The following is a 16,197-nucleotide window of genomic DNA, read 5'->3' as shown; positions in this document are numbered from 1 at the left end:
CTTTAAAGGGTTTGAACTTGCAGAGTGTGAAGGGAAATTATACCATGATCTCAATATTATATGTGGAAAGCAGAAGGGATGTAGGATCTGTGTAAGGTTAGTGAGGATTTCCGTTTGATTGATTTCCTAGTATGTGAGGAGAAAATGAGTGAATTTCAGGTCATTGAGAAATTTGAATGATGGGTTATGAAGTTTGTACTTTATTCCGTGAGCAATAGGAACCCACTGTTTTAAAAAGGAGTAATATGATCAGAAATGTTCTCGAAGAATATTAATCTGACAGAAACTTCAAGGGGCTGAAATTGGCAGTTTAGTACTGGTCTGGTTAGGAGGCTATATTAATAGTCAGGAAAGAGGTAATCAGAGCCTGAGCTATAATAGTGGTAGCAGGTATTCACCCATGGGTCAAACATTGACCTTTCTCAATAGGCCAGCATTCTAATGGAAAAACATGCAAATAAACCAGTAATTAATATAATGGGATAAATGCTAGAATAAGATTCAATTCACCAGAAACGTATAACGATATTAAACTTGTGTATACCTAATAAAACATACTCAATATTTACAAAGCAAAAGTGGATAGAACTACAGGGAGAAACTGATAAATCTACAATTACAATAGACTATTTCAACATATATCGCAAAATTAATGGTAGATTAAGCAGATAAAATATTAGAAAAGATACAGAAGGTTTGAATAATGGGAGTAACAGTATCGATGTTGGCTCAAATCAGAGAACAGTATAGCCTTGGAGAATAATCTATCCAGCAACCAGAGAATATATGTTAATGCTGTTTCTCCTTTTCCCTTGCCCAAATTCTCTTTTACAGTTACCATTTCCCAACTTTTCAAAAGAAATACCTCTTATCCACACAAATCTTCCATGATGCATCACCCTGGGGTGCAAAATCTTCAGAGGAACAATCAACATATTGGTATTGGAGAAGCCTCTTATAATCATAAACCTTTCATAGACCATTGTCTTTTCCTGCCTAATATGAATGTCTAGTAAGTGTGAGGCATGGCATTAGTAAAGGAGTAGTTTGACCCTTTGGGGGTTGTTCCAGATTCAATAGCGTGGGACAGTTGGTGCAATGACAATTGTTGTTTTTGTTGTTTGACTAACTTACCTCTTTCATATTCTCACTATTATCAAATAATGAGTTACTCTTGAGGGAGTCATATCAGAGCAGCACTCTCGCGTGGCAGGTGAGAAAGGGGGTCAAGGAGACCTGGCAGAGCTGTCCCCAGGGCTGTGGCCCCCATGCCAGAGCTTTAGCCTGGCCAGTCAAAGGGCTGGAGTGTCTAAGGGCTTGCCCTGGCAAGAAGCACCTCCTGAGAAAGAAACTGGGAGGAAATGGTGGATGTGGCTTAACCAGTAACTTCCACTAACAATGAAGCAGAAAGTAGCTTTTCTAAACTATCAATAATAAAATGTACCAACTATGTTGAAGAAAAATCTCGATTATCTTTTTCCCATAGAAAATGGTATAAAAAGGCATTGTCATTTGAAGAGATGATTAAAAGTATTGAGCCAGAAAGTGTAGAAAAATTGTTATAGAGATATTAATTAATATTGTTATTGATATTGTTATACTTTTCTAGGTTATATGATGTTTGTGGAATTTATCATCCTTTTAAAGTGTATAATTTGTCATGATTATATTCTCATGTTACATAAATATTTACTTTTCCACTTAATTTTTAAAATTTATAATGTTGTCTTCTTTTTTAAAAGAGGTCTGCACCTCATATTATATAGGCTTCAGGCTAACAAAACCTGAATCCATCCCTGGACCTGATACTTCTTCTATTTCTCTTCCTCTTTGTCTTTCTGTTTTTCTCATCATTCCTTTCCATGCTCTTAAAAAAGTAGGACCTATACTAATATATAAGGACTGTAGAACAAAATATTAAAAAAAAATCACCTGTGATATAGTACCCTAAACTTCAGAAAACCAGCTTTATTAAATCAAGTTCTCCTTCTCTGATGTCAATATATTGTTCTAATTATCAAATGCAAAATATATGCTTAATATATTTAAAATTTTACTAACAAAACTTTCATTCTCATCTACTTATGTATAAAAATAAGATTTTTTAGTGCTATAAATATAAGTGGAAAACAGGAATAGCTAAATCCTGACTCATTCTAGTAATAAGGTAATATTAACCCAAGGATAAATAAACTTTTAAACATATTAAAAAATATTAGATGGTCAACTTAAAAAATTCGTGAAGGATACATTGTTTTTCAAATTTCTTTTACATGCATACAAGCAAAAACATTTGGAGACAAATGATCTAGACAAATAAATATGGAAGGCTATATAAATCAATAATGCAACTCCTTTCAGGGAACTGCCATCTATTTTTAACTGCCCTGTTGGCACATTTCAGCAGACAGCTGCATCAAATGGATGGAGGCTGCCTGAGGGTGTGAAGAACATTGCATTGGCTCACTTAATTTCAGTTGTGAAATCTTCTTTACAAACCCTAATATTTAAAAAAAGTAATTGAGGCTAACGGTTTTATAATTTGGGGTGGAAATAGCTCCCATTAGTGATATAGAACAGAACATGGGGGCTCTACAGGCCTATATTGGCAGCAGTTCTGGTCCGTTTCCCTCAAGGCCCTCCTTTTATTTGTCCAGAAATCCTTGTGTACTTATTATCAGTACTTAGGAGCAAGTGAGAGTGAGGTTGGGATTGATCCAGACCACCTTGATGCTGTCTTGTTGACGTCTGCCCTGGAGGTACCTGTCTTCAGTTCAGAAGTTTTCCCTGCATAACTGGGGCTAAATCCCTTGCTTTAGGGCTGCCTAGGAGCTGGAGCACCAGCAGGAGCTGATTTATGAGGAGAGGCAATCTCACTTCCCTCATGCTATTCTTATAGAAAAGGAGTCTATTCAAACTGACCATGACTCCAGAATCATTGTTCTTTTCATTTCTTCCCCCAACCATTTTCCCAAGGGTTGAATCTATCAGATCTATCCAAGAGAGCATTAAGACAGTTGATTGAAAAGATCGTTAAGCCTGCAAGAAGCAGGAGAGGGGCATTTATTTCTCAGTTGGATGCTTGCTGAGTCACAGAACATGTAGGTCTCCCCTGGAGCTGTCATGGAAGTATGGTGATGAAATTATTAGGAGAACTTGGCTTGTACCCTTTGGAATTTGGGGCAAACATGAATATAGAGACTGGTGCCTATTTCTAGTCTAGAGATTTCTGAGGGAGTCTCTCTGGATTAGCCCAGACTTGTGGGGCTTGAGGAGACTGTGGCAGAATATACATAAAGAAAGAAGGAGAGAATCCCTTATCACATCCGTTTGAAGAGGACCCGGAAGTCCTTGAGTCTTCTCAGAAAGAAGCATTAGACAAAAAGGAAAACCTGGGTTGCCATATAGGAAGATAAATTTGCTCTTCTGTACCTCACTGGCTTATAATTACCTAGAATTTCCTGGCATCTACTGCCACCGTGTGGGTATTTACATTTATTGAATTCAAATGAGTATTTTCCCTTAAAGGCTTGTCCTAAGCCAAAATACAAAGAATTTTAAGTGTGTTTTAGTGCTCTTCAACCTCAGATTGTCTCCTAAGTCCCCTCTAGGTTCCCTGTGTTTTCAGACTCACAATGAGGTTCCATCATTAAATACTCTTCTCTTTTGTAGCACTGTGTTAAAGCAGTACTAAAGTCATGCTGCTGATACCTCAATGACTTTGAGTTTTTGATAAATCAGTTTGAGGCAGAGAAACTCTAAAATGGTCCCCAATTATCTGTTTCCTGGTATTGATGCCCTGTGTAACCATTTTACCTTTACTGTGGGTGGGATCTTTGTCTAGCTTCTAGCCAACAGACTATGGCAGAGGTGATGGGGTGTCACTTTCATACTTACATTACATAGCACTTAAACTTCCATGTTGCTAGGAGACTCCCCTGACTGCCTTCTGGGCTTGCATGCATGAAGCAAGGGTCCACGTATGGGAGGCCCAGTGAAAAGGAACTGAGGGCAGCTACTGGCTGTCAGCAGGCAAGAAACGGAGGTCCCCAGCCCAACAGGACATGGATCATTGAATCCTGCTAACAAGCGTGTGAAATTGGGAGCAGATCCCTCTCCAGTTGAGCTTTCAGATGAGATGCCAGAAACCTTGATTGCAGCATCATGAGAGACCCTGAAACAGAGGACCTGGTTAAACTATGCCCAGATTCTGTGAGATGATACATGTGTGTTGTTTTTAGCCACTAAATGTGTGCTAATTGTTATCTGACAATAGATAATGAGTACACAGTTCTTTGATTTTGCTTACATTACTCCCCCCTTCACAGGACTGAAATATAAGTCCTTGGAGATTGTTCTTGGCAGTAAATATAATTGACAATCACCACTCTGTGCTCAGAATTGTCCTTCTCCTCCCACCAAAGCTCTGTTACCGAATCAGCTTGCTTTGCCTGATTCCTTTGGGAAAATTTCTCTCTCAGGTGATACCTCAGCTCCTCACACAAAGAGAGCTCTGTGGGTTCTGCCTATGTCATTCCCCAAACAAGCTTGGACAGGCTTAAATCCAGCAGTGGCACAACTTGGCCTAAAGCTGAGAGCTCACAGCTTGTCAGATAATTTGTCAACTTCAAGATGCATTACACTATTGTGGCTATAGTTATTAGATTGATATTAAACTTTATTCTTAATTTAAAAAATGTTTCATACCCCATGAAACACTTGACTATGGGTAGGAAAGTGGTGCTAAAAGGCAAGGGTAGGGACAGGGAATGACTCCCTGTCATTATAGACTATTAACTTGATCCCAAAATACAACCACAAGTTTTTTTATAACTACACTAAATTCCATATATATTATTGTAGAGCCAATTATGCTATGTCAAAGGCATGCCTCTGATAAACCAAGCTGATAGATATAAAAGAAGTTAACCTGTAGTAATCAGGTATTTATTAATCTAAGCTGCCCCTAGTGATTAGCATTTGGTCTCATAAAACATCTTTTAGTTTATCCATTCTAAATTTTTCTAGAGGCTTGTCATCTAGCTCTGCAGTTTCTAGAATTTAATTTATATCTCTTTTTGAAAACCAGTATTTATTTAGCTCTGGTATAGAGGCTTACATAAACTTAAACTCAAAAAGTACTATATTATCTTTTCAGCATAATTGAAACAAGCTTGGCTGTGGGGCACTGCAAAGAGTTTTCAATGGTGAGTACAAAGAGTGTGTCTAAGTAGCAGATTATGCCAGAGAGGTAAGCAGAAATCATATTCTAAAGGGCTTTGAGTGTTATGCTATAGAGTTTGGACTTGATAGTGAAAGCAGAAGATTTTCAATATGGAAAATATTTTAAACAGGAAAAGATTTTAATCAAGGAAATGGTATAATGATTTATACTTTAGAAAAATACATACAAACCAGTGCAGTGGATGGATTTAGAGGGGTACAAGACTGGAGGCAGGGGGACCAGCTAGGAGGCAAGAAGCAATGAGGGCCTGAATTAAGATAGAGGGGATAGAAAAACATGGAAGCATATGAACAATATTTTGAAGGTAGGATAGTATTGATTTGATGATCAATAAAATGTAGAGGATAAGTGAAAGGAGGCCATGATGAGCACCAGGTTTCTAGCTTGGAGAATGGGTATTTGGAAAAATAGATTTGTTAGGGGAACCACTGACTGAAACTGCCCACCCTGGCCAGGTACGATAGTAACCACTTGCATGAGTTATCTTACAGCAGGAGGTCCTGGTAAGGAATGTGGAACTAACAAGCTATCACCAACCAGAAGAATTCAGGAAGGGTCAAAAGGAGAGAGAGGAGACACCAGTCTGTATGTCCTACCAACTTCTCAGAATCCTTCTCACTGGCATCCATCTTGGCTAAGCGATGCACACACCACCGGGAAGGACCCTGAGTCAGAATGATTGGCCAGAGACAACCTGGAAACTAACCCCATCACCATAAAAACCCAACTGCGAGCCACGTGGCAGAGCAGTTTTCCTGGGCTCCCTTACACTCCTGCTCTCCGCCCGGGCGCCCCTTTCCCAATAAATTCTCTTGCTTTGTCAGCATGTGTATCTCCTCAGACAAAATCTGCCCTGGAACAGATTTGTTTCCTGCAACAGATTTGTGTGCGGAAGTCTGAGGAAGCTTAATATTTAAGTCCTAAACTTTGAGTATTGATAGAAGTCCATGTAGGAGGCTGAGTTCAGGATGCCAGGGCCATCAGAGGAAAACTAGGAGAAGATGGAGTCACAGTAGCTAAGAAAATATCTAGAGAACTGGAGTGACCCATAGTATTCAACGCCACATGGAAATCACGTAAGATGAAAGTTATCTTTTGAGGTGGAGAAGGCTGTGAATAGAGCATGTCTGAAGGTGGGAGATAGTAAGAGTTCAATTTTGGACATGCTGAGGTTGAGATGTCTATTAGAGATCATAGAACATATGAACTGAGAGTTCAGTAGAGAGGTTAGAGCTAAAGATGTAACTTTAAGAATTGTGGACATAGAGATGTGTTTATAGTCATGAGATGGAATAGAATCTCCAATGGAAAGACTGTAAGGTGAGGAGATGTCCAAGAACTGAAACCTATGGTATCCCAACATTAAGAGGTCATGGGCACACAGCAGATGAGGAGCAAGGCAAAAACCCACCAGACCTAACAAATGAAGAGGAAATAGGCAGTCTACCTGAAAATGAATTCAGAATAATGATAGTAAAGATGATCCAAAATCTTGGAAATAGAATGGAGAAAATACAAGAAACGTTTAACAAGGACCTAGAAGAACTAAAGAGCAAAAAAACACTGATGAACAACACAATAAATGAAATTAAAAATTCTCTAGAAGGGATCAATAGCAGAATAACTGAGGCAGAAAAACGGGTAAGTGACCTGGAAGATAAAATAGTGGAAATAACTATTGCAGAGCAGAATAAAGAAAAATGAATGAAAATAATTGAGGACAGTCTCAGAGGCCTCTGGGACAACACTAAACGCACCAACATTTGAACTATAGGGGTCCCAGAAGAAGAAGAGAAAAAGAAAGGGACTGAGAAAATATTTGAAGAGATTATAGTTGAAAACTTCCCTAATATGGGAAAGGAAATAGTTAATCAAGTCCAGGAAACACAGAGAGTCCCATACAGCATAAATCCAAGGAGAAACATGCCAAGACACATATTAATCAAATTATCAAAAATTAAATACAAAGAAAAAATATTAAAAGCAGCAAGGGAAAAACAACAAATAACATAAAAGGGAATCCCCATAAGGTTAACAGCTGATCTTTCAGCAGAAACTCTGCAAGCCAGAAGGGAGTGGCAGGACATATTTAAGTGATGAAGGGGAAAAACCTACAACCACGATTACTCTACCCAGCAAGGATCTCATTCAGATTTGATGGAGAAATTAAAACCTTTACAGACAAGCAAAAGCTAAAAGAATTCAGCACCACCAAACCAGCTTTACAACAAATGATAAAGGAACTTCTCTAGGCAGGAAATACAAGAGAAGGAGAAGACCGACAATAACAAACCCAAAACAATTAAGAAAATGGTAATAGGAACATACATATCGATAATTACCTTAAATGTAAATGGATTAAATGCTCCAACCAAAAGACATAGACTGGCTGAATGTTTACAAAAACAAGACCTGTATATATGCTGTCTACAAGAGACCCACTTCAGACTTAGGGACACATACAGACTGAAAGTGGGGGATGGAAAAAGATATTCCATGCAAATGGAAATGAAAAGAAAGCTGGAGTAGCAATTCTCATATCAGACAAAATAAACTTTAAAACAAAGACTATTACAAGAGACAAAGAAGGACACTACATAACGATCAAGGGATCAATCCAAGAAGAAGATATAACAATTATAAATATTTATGCACCCAACATAGGAGCAACTCAATACATAAGGCAAATGCTAACAGCCATTAAAGGGGAAATTGACAGTAACTCAATCATAGTAGGGGACTTTAACACCCCACTTTCACCAATGGACAGATCATCCAAAATGAAAATAAATAAGGAAACACAAGCTTTCAATGATGCATTAAACAAGATGGACTTAACTGATATTTATAGGACATTCCATCCCAAAACAACAGAATACACATTCTTCTCAAGTGTTCATGGAACATTCTCCAGGATAGATCATATCTTGGGTCACAAATCAAGCCTTGGTAAATTTAAGAAAATTGAAATTGTATCAAGTATCTTTTCCAACCACAACGCTATGAGACTAGATATCAATTACAGGAAAAAAATCTGTCAAAAATACAAACACATGGAGGCTAAACAATACACTACTTAATAACCAAGAGATCACTGAAGAAATCAAAGAGGAAATCAAAAAATACCTAGAAGCAAATGACAATGAAAACACAACAACCCAAAACCTATGAGATGCAGCAAAAGCAGTTCTAAGAGGGAAGTTTATAGCAATACAATCCTACCTTAAGAAACAAGAAACATCTCAAATAAACAACCTAACCTTATACCTAAAGCAATTAGAGAAAGAAGAACAAAAAAACCCCAAAGTTAGCAGAAGGAAAGAAATCATAAAGATCAGATCAGAAATAAATGAAAAAGAAATGAAGGAAATGATAGCAAAGATCAATAAAACTAAAAGCTGGTTGTTTGAGAAGATAAACAAAATTGATAAACCATTAGCCAGACTCATCAAGAAAAAAAGGGAAAAGGCTCAAATCAATAGAATTAGAATTGAAAAAGGAGAAGTAACAACTGACACTGCAGAAATACAAAGGATCATGAGAGATTACTACAAGCAACTCTATGCCAATAAAATGGACAACCTGGAAGAAATGGACAAATTCTTAGAAATACACACCCTTCCAAGACTGAACCAGGAAGAAATAGAAAATAAGAACAGACCAATCACAAGCACTGAAATTGAAACTGTGATTAAAAATCTTCCAACAAACAAAAGCCCAGGACCAGATGGCTTCACAGGCGAATTCTATCAAACATTTAGAGAAGAGCTAACACCTATCTTCTCAAACTCTTCCAAAATATAGCAGGGGGAGGAACACTCCCAAACTCATTCTACGAGGCCCCCTTCACCCTGATACCAAAACCAGACAAAGATGTCACAAAGAAAGAAAACTACAGGCCAATATCACTGATGAACATAGATGCAAAAATCCTCAACAAAATACTGGCAAACAGAATCCAACAGCACATTAAAAGGATCATACACCATGATCAACTGGGCCTTATCCCAGGAATGCAAGGATTCTTCAATATACGCAAATCAATCAATGTGATACACCATATTAACAAATTGAAGGAGAAAAACCATATGATCATCTCAATCGATGAAGAGAAAGCTTTCGACAAAATTCAACACCCATTTATGATAAAAACCCTGCAGAAAGTAGGCATAGAGGGAACTTTCCTCAACATAATAAAGGCCATATATGACAAACCCACAGCCAACATCGTCCTCAATGGTGAAAAACTGAAACCATTTCCACTAAGATCAGGAACAAGACAAGGTTGCCCACTCTCACCACTATTATTCAACATAGTTTTGGAAGTTTTTGCCACAGCAATCAGAGAAGAAAAAGAAATAAAAGGAATCCAAATCGGGAAAGAAGAAGTAAAGCTGTCACTGTTTGCAGATGACGTGATGCTATAGATAGAGAATCCTAAAGATGCTACCAGAAAACTACTAGAGCTAATCAATGAATTTGGTAAAGTAGCAGAATACAAAATTAATGCACAGAAATCTCTTGCATTCCTATACACTAATGATAAAAAATCTGAAAGTGAAATTAAGATAACACTCCCACTTACCATTGCAACAAAAAGAATAAAATATCTAGGAATAAACCTACCTAAGGAGACAAAAGACCTGTATGCAGAAAATTATAAGACACTGATGAAAGAAATTAAAGATGATACAAAGAGATGGAGAGATATACCATGTTCTTGGATTGGAAGAATCAACATTGTGAAAATGACTATACTACCCAAAGCAAACTACAGATTCAATGCAATCCCTCTGAAACTACCACTGGCATTTTTCACAGAACTAGAACAAAAAATTTCACAATTTGTATGGAAACACAAAAGACCCCGAATAGCCAAAGCAATCTTGAGAAAGAAAAACGGAGGTGGAGGAATCAATCACCCTGACTTCAGACTATACTACAAAGCTACAGTAATCAAGACAGTATGGTACTGGCACAAAAACAGCAATATAGATCAATGGAACAGAATAGAAAGCTCAGAGATAAACCCATGCACATATGGTCACCTTATCTTTGATAAAGGAGGCAAGAATATACAGTGGAGAAAAGACAGCCTCTTCAATAAATGGTGCTGGGAAAACTGGACAGCTACATGTAAATGAATGAAATTAGAATGCTCCCTATCACCATACACAAAAATGAAGTCAAAATGGATTAAAGACCTAAATGTAAGGTCAGACATTATCAAACTCTTTTAGAGGAAAACATAGGCAGAACACTCTATGACATAAATCACAGCAAGATCCTTTTTGACCCAACTCCTAGAGAAATGGAAATAAAAACACAAATAAACAAATGGGACCTAATGAAACTTAAAAGCTTTTGCACAGCAAAGAAAAACATAAACAAGACCAAAAGACAACCCTCAGAATGGGAGAAAACATTTGTAAATGAAGCAACTGACAAAGGATTAATCTCCAAGATTTACAAGCAGCTCATGCAGCTCAGTAACAAAAAAACAAACAACCCAATCCAAAAATGGGCAGAAGACCTAAATAGACATTTCTCCAAAGAAGATATACAGATTGCCACATGAAAGAATGCTCAACATCATTAATCACTAGAGAAATGCAAATCAAAACTACAATGAGATATCATCTCACACCAGTCAGAATGGCCATCATCAAAAAATCTACAAACAATAAATGCTGGAGAGGGTGTGGAGAAGAGGGAAGCCTCTTGCACTGTTGGTGGGAATGTAAATTGATACAGCCACTATGGAGAACAGTATGGAGGTGCCTTAAAAAACTAAAAATAGAACTGCCATATGACCCAGCAATCCCACTACTGGGCATATACCCTGAGAAAACCATAATTCAAAAAGAGTCATGTACAACAATGTTCATTGCAGCTCTATTTACAATAGCCAGGACATGGAAGCAACCTAAGTGTCCATCAACAGACAAATGGATAAAGAAGATGTGGCACATATATACAATGGAGTATTACTCAGCCATAAAAAGAAACGAAATTGAGTTAGTTGTAGTGAGGTGGATGGACCTAGAGTCTGTCATACAGAGTGAAGTAAGTCAGAAAGAGAAAAACAAATACCGTATGCTAACACATATATATGGAATTAAAAAAAAAAAAGGTCATGAAGAACCTAGGGGCAAGACTGGAATAAAGATGCAGACCTACTAGAGAATTTACTTGAGGATACAGGGAGGGGGAAGGGTAAGCTGGGACAAAGTTAGAGAGTGGCATGGACATATATACACTACCAAACGTAAAATAGATAGCTAGTGGGAAGCAGCCGCATAGCACAGGGAGATCAGCTCGGTGCTTTGTGACCACCTAGAGGGGTGGGATAGGGAGGGTGGGAGGGAGGGAGACGCAAGAAGGAAGAGATATGAGGATATATGTATATGTATAACTGGTTCACTTTGTTATAAAGCAGAAACTAACACACCATTGTAAAGCAATTATACTCCAATAAAGATGTTAAAAAAAAAAAAAAAAGAAAAAAAGACGTCATGGAAAATGGAGAAACCAGCAAAGGAGGCTTAGAAAGATGAGCCAGTGTGGTAAAGAAAATCACAGAGAGCATGGTGTCCTGGGAGTCAAATGGAATATATCAAGGAAGAGGGGTGGTTACCATGTCAAATCCTTCTAATATTTCAAACTAGGTGAGGAAGATGGACTTTTAGCAGAGCAGAGGACACTGTGACCTTGACAAAAGTAGTTTCCATGAAGTGCTGAGGACAGAAGCCTGTTGGGGTCGGCTTAACTGAGAATGGGAAGAGAAGAGCTGGAGTCAGGGAGTGTGATGGTTTGTGTTATGTGTTAACTTGACTGAACCACAGGGCGCTTAGATATTTGGTTAAACATTATTCTGTGTGTGTCTATGAGGGTGTTTCTGGATGAGATTAACATTTGAATTGGTAGACTGAGAAAAGCAGATTGCCTTCTTCAAAGTGGGCCTCATCCAATGCATTGAAGGCCTGAATAGAATAAAAGGCTGAGTAAGAGAAGAGTCTCTCTTTGCCTGACTGTCGTTGGGCTAGAATATCAGTGTTCTCCTGCCTTCAAACTTGAACTCAGACTGGAATGGTGTCATTGACTCTCTTAGTTCTCCAGCTTGCTGACTGCCCAACTTGGGACTTCTCAGCCTCCATAATTGTGTGATTCAATTCTTTATAATAAATCTCTTCATATACATAAAATTTTAAAAATATACAAAATTTTAAAATTAAATATAAAAATAAAGGAAATATAAAGAGTTTTATTATAAGGAATTGAGTCACTATATATATATTAATATATACAGCCTATTGGTTCTGTTTCTCTGCAGAGACTGATACAGATTTTTGTGCTGAGAAGCGAGGAGCTGCTGTAAGAAACAAACATGTGGAAGTGACTTTGGAATTGGGTAATGAGTAAAAGCTGGAAGAATTTTGAGGTTCATGCTAGAAATACAAATATTAAAGATGATTCTGGTGAGGTCTCAGATAGAACTGAAGAACATATTATTGGAAACTGGAGGTAAGGTGATCCTTAGCATAAAGTGGTAAAGAAGTTGATGAATTGTGTTCCCGTTTTAGTGCTCTGTGGAAGGTAGAACTTTAAAAAAAATTTTTTTATTGATATATAGTTGATTTACAATGTTGTGTTAATTTCTGCTGTGCAGCAAAGTGATTCAGTTATACATATATATATTCTTTTTCATATTCTTTTCCATTATGGTTTATCACAGGATATTGAATATAGTTCCCTGTCTATACAGTAGGACCGTGTTGTTTATCCATTCTATATATACTAGTTTGCATCTGCTAATCCTAACCCCCCAATCCTTCCCTACCCCACTCCCCCTGCCCCTTGGCAACCACAAGTCTATTCTCTATGTCTGTGAGCCTGTTTCTGTTTTGTAGATATGTTCATTTGTGTTGTATTTTAGATTTGTGAAAGGTAGACCTTTTGAGCAATGAAACTGGACGTTTAACTGCTGACCAAAAATTAATCAGTTGATCTAAGAAGGAATTGGAAAATTTTATTCAAGCCAAATTTGAGGATTATAACCCAGGAAGACCATTTCAGGATGCTCTGAGAACCTTTCCACCCTTTAGAAGTCAAGACACAGTTTATATAAGTTTTTTGAGACAGAGGGCTGTATGTTAAATGACATATTATTGACAGCTTACATAATCCAGTTTTAAGTGCCATCGTGGTGGGTCATGTGACCCTTTACAAGATCAAGAAGGAATGTTATCTTTTAAGGAGTTGTCTTTTTTTTTTTTTTTTTTAAATCTATTTATTTATTTATTTGGTTGCACCAGGTCTTAGTTATGGCAGGTGGGCTCCTTAGTTGCAGCTCCAGGGCTCCTTAGTTGCTGCCCGTGGGCTCCTCAGTTGTGGCATGTGAACTCTTGTTGCAGCATGCATGTGGGATCTAGTTCCCTGACCAGGGACTGAACCCAGGACCTCTGCATTGGAAGCATGGAGTCCTATCCACTGCGCCACCAGGGAAGTCCCAAGGAGTTGTCTTGATGCTAGGAGATTGTTGCTATTTATGGTTGAGCAGGTATTCCTGCTGATGGGGGAGGTTTGGTCAATGCATAATGAGGATACACAATGCACAGTGCAAGGAGAGGGGAGGCCAAAGGGCAGAGAAGAATTTTTATGTTAAAATTTTTCTTGTCTTGCCATAAATATGAATTTTATTTCACAAATTAAGGAGATTTCTAGGCAAAGTGTTGAAGGAATGCCTTGGTTTCTCCTGACAGCTTATAGTAAAATGTGGGAGGAGAGATATGAATTGAAGAAGGGATTGTTAAGTAAAAAGGAATCAGAACTTAAAGATTTGGAAAATTCTTGGCCTATCCATATTGCAAAAAATGAGAAAGTGTGTTCTGAAGAGAATACCAAGGATGTGGCTGGACTATCACTTGATAAAGAGTTTATGGGATTACATAAATAGAAATACTACCAGTATGAGCTGAATGGGATGGAAATGGGATGAAATGAAGGAAGGCTTTTGGACTTCCTGGATTTGATGGGACAGGACAATAGAGCTGTTTGGCTGTGAATGCGTGCTGCTCTTCAAGAAGAGGGAAAAGTGACCCTGAAGGTGATTCAGAGATCACCAGGGCCTCCACCTCAGTCTCAATAGGCCAGACAGCCTCTGACCTCCAAATAAAACCCTGGGACTAGGAGTCCCCTCTGGAGCCTTGGGGCTGGGACCAACTGCAGAGCCTTGTGGGCATAACAACCCCCATCCCCTGCCACTGCCAGCAAAGCCACAGAAGTAAGACAGTGTCAAACCAAAGAGGATTATTCTAGAGACTTAAGATCTGATGGAATTTACCTTGCTAGGTTTTGAACTTGCTTGGGACCCATCACCTTTCCCTTTTTATTATTTCCCCCTTTTGGAATGGGAATGTCTTTCCTATGCCTGGCCCAGCGTTGTGTTTAGGAAGCACATACCTTGCTTCACAGCTGGAGAGGAATTATGCCTCAGGATGTATCATACCAGGAGGCTCACACTTACCTGATTTAGACGTTATTTAGATGAGACTTTGGACTTAGACTTTAGAGCTTATGAGGGAGTGAATTAAGACTTTGGGGCTGTTGGAATGGAATGAGTGTATTTTGCATATGAGAAAGACATGGATTCAAGGGGACCAGGGGTAGAATGTTATGGATTTAATGTTTGTATCTCCCCAAATTCATATGTTGAAGCCCTAACTCTCAGTGTGATGGTATTTGGAGATGGGGGCTTTGGGAGGTAATTGGGATTAAATTAGATCATGAGATTGGAGCCCTTAGAATAGGCTTAGTGGCTTTATAAGAAGGGGAAGAAAGAGAGATTGCTCTCTCCATGTGCACACATGGAGGTAAGGCCAGGTGAGGACATAGAAAGAAGGCAGCAGTCTGCAAACCAGGAAGAAGGCTCTCACTGGGAACCAAATCAGCTGACACCTTGATCTTAGACTTCTCAGCTTCCAGAACTGTGAGAAATACAGTTCTGTTGTTTAAGCCACCCAGTTTGTGGTATTTCGCTATGGCACCCAGAGCAGACCAATACAGAGAGTATAGGCAACTCTTGCATTATGTTGTAACAGGGAGACAAAAAAAAAAAAAAAAAAAATTTGGATGGTTTTGGGCAGGGGGAATGGAGTCATGGAAATTTTTTGTTAAGCCGGGAGAAACAGCAACATGTCTGTGTGCCAGAAACAAGCTTGAAGAGAGTCAATCAAGCAACCCTCTCAGTGGGTGTACCAATCACTATTCTAGGCACAGTGGAAAACAAGACTGACAATGTCTCTGTTTACATTTTAATTGACGCATGATATGTGTGTGTGTGTGTGTGTGTGTGTGTGTGTAAAGAAGACAATAAACAAATAAACAGACAAAAAATACCAAATGAATTCATATCCGAGTAATTCTCACAAATCAGGCCATTTGTTCCACACCTTTCGAGGCCTTGCCCTCCACCCCCAAGGGCATATTTCCACTAGTCTTTTTAAGGCACCTCTGAGTCTGGCGTTTGACACCTGCTCTCTGATTTATAAACTTGGGAGAACCAAAGCTTCAGGTAGAAGACATCAGTGGCTGGAAGTAATTTGGGCCCAAGATGCAGAAGCTGCACTTCATCATCTCTCTCTCTTGTTCATTTTATTCTCTCTGATCATGTTTGCTGTAATCTTTCCACTTTCAAGATTATTCTCTTTGATTGAGAAAAAAGTAAAATAGGCATTGATAGTTCTATTTTCCACTGCCATTTTTTAATTTACTATCTGGCTCTCTTAGTGAGATTCTATCTTCCTCAATCTTGTACTTTAAGTGTTCCTTAGCAGGTAAGCCCTTATTAATCTTCTTAGCATATTAAAATACTTCAGTTGACTCTGGGCTTTAGTCTCTCTGTCATAAGTCTTTGGCTTTGGTGACATTTCTATATAGTCATTGGTTTCAAA

At 38.4% G+C, this 16,197-nt stretch overlaps 1 protein-coding gene across 2 annotated transcripts in view; it reads left to right on the top strand.

The window, feature by feature from the left end:
- The window catches only part of FRRS1 (ferric chelate reductase 1), a 97,629-nt gene that overhangs the window by 22,150 nt on the left and 59,282 nt on the right, over positions 1-16,197 (top strand). Inside the window, exon 2 of one of the 2 annotated variants that reach the window (XM_059926847.1) lies at positions 5,159-5,207. The exons of the other annotated variant lie outside the window; for it this stretch is intronic. The gene's annotated coding sequence lies outside the window, so the exon portion shown is untranslated. The remainder of the gene's footprint in view (positions 1-5,158; positions 5,208-16,197) is intronic. 2 annotated transcript variants of the gene reach the window in all.

Source organism: Balaenoptera ricei, chromosome 1, assembly GCF_028023285.1.
Source record: "Balaenoptera ricei isolate mBalRic1 chromosome 1, mBalRic1.hap2, whole genome shotgun sequence".
NCBI classification, from domain to species: Eukaryota; Metazoa; Chordata; class Mammalia; order Artiodactyla; family Balaenopteridae; genus Balaenoptera; species Balaenoptera ricei.
This window is presented reverse-complemented; position numbering and strand designations above follow the sequence as displayed.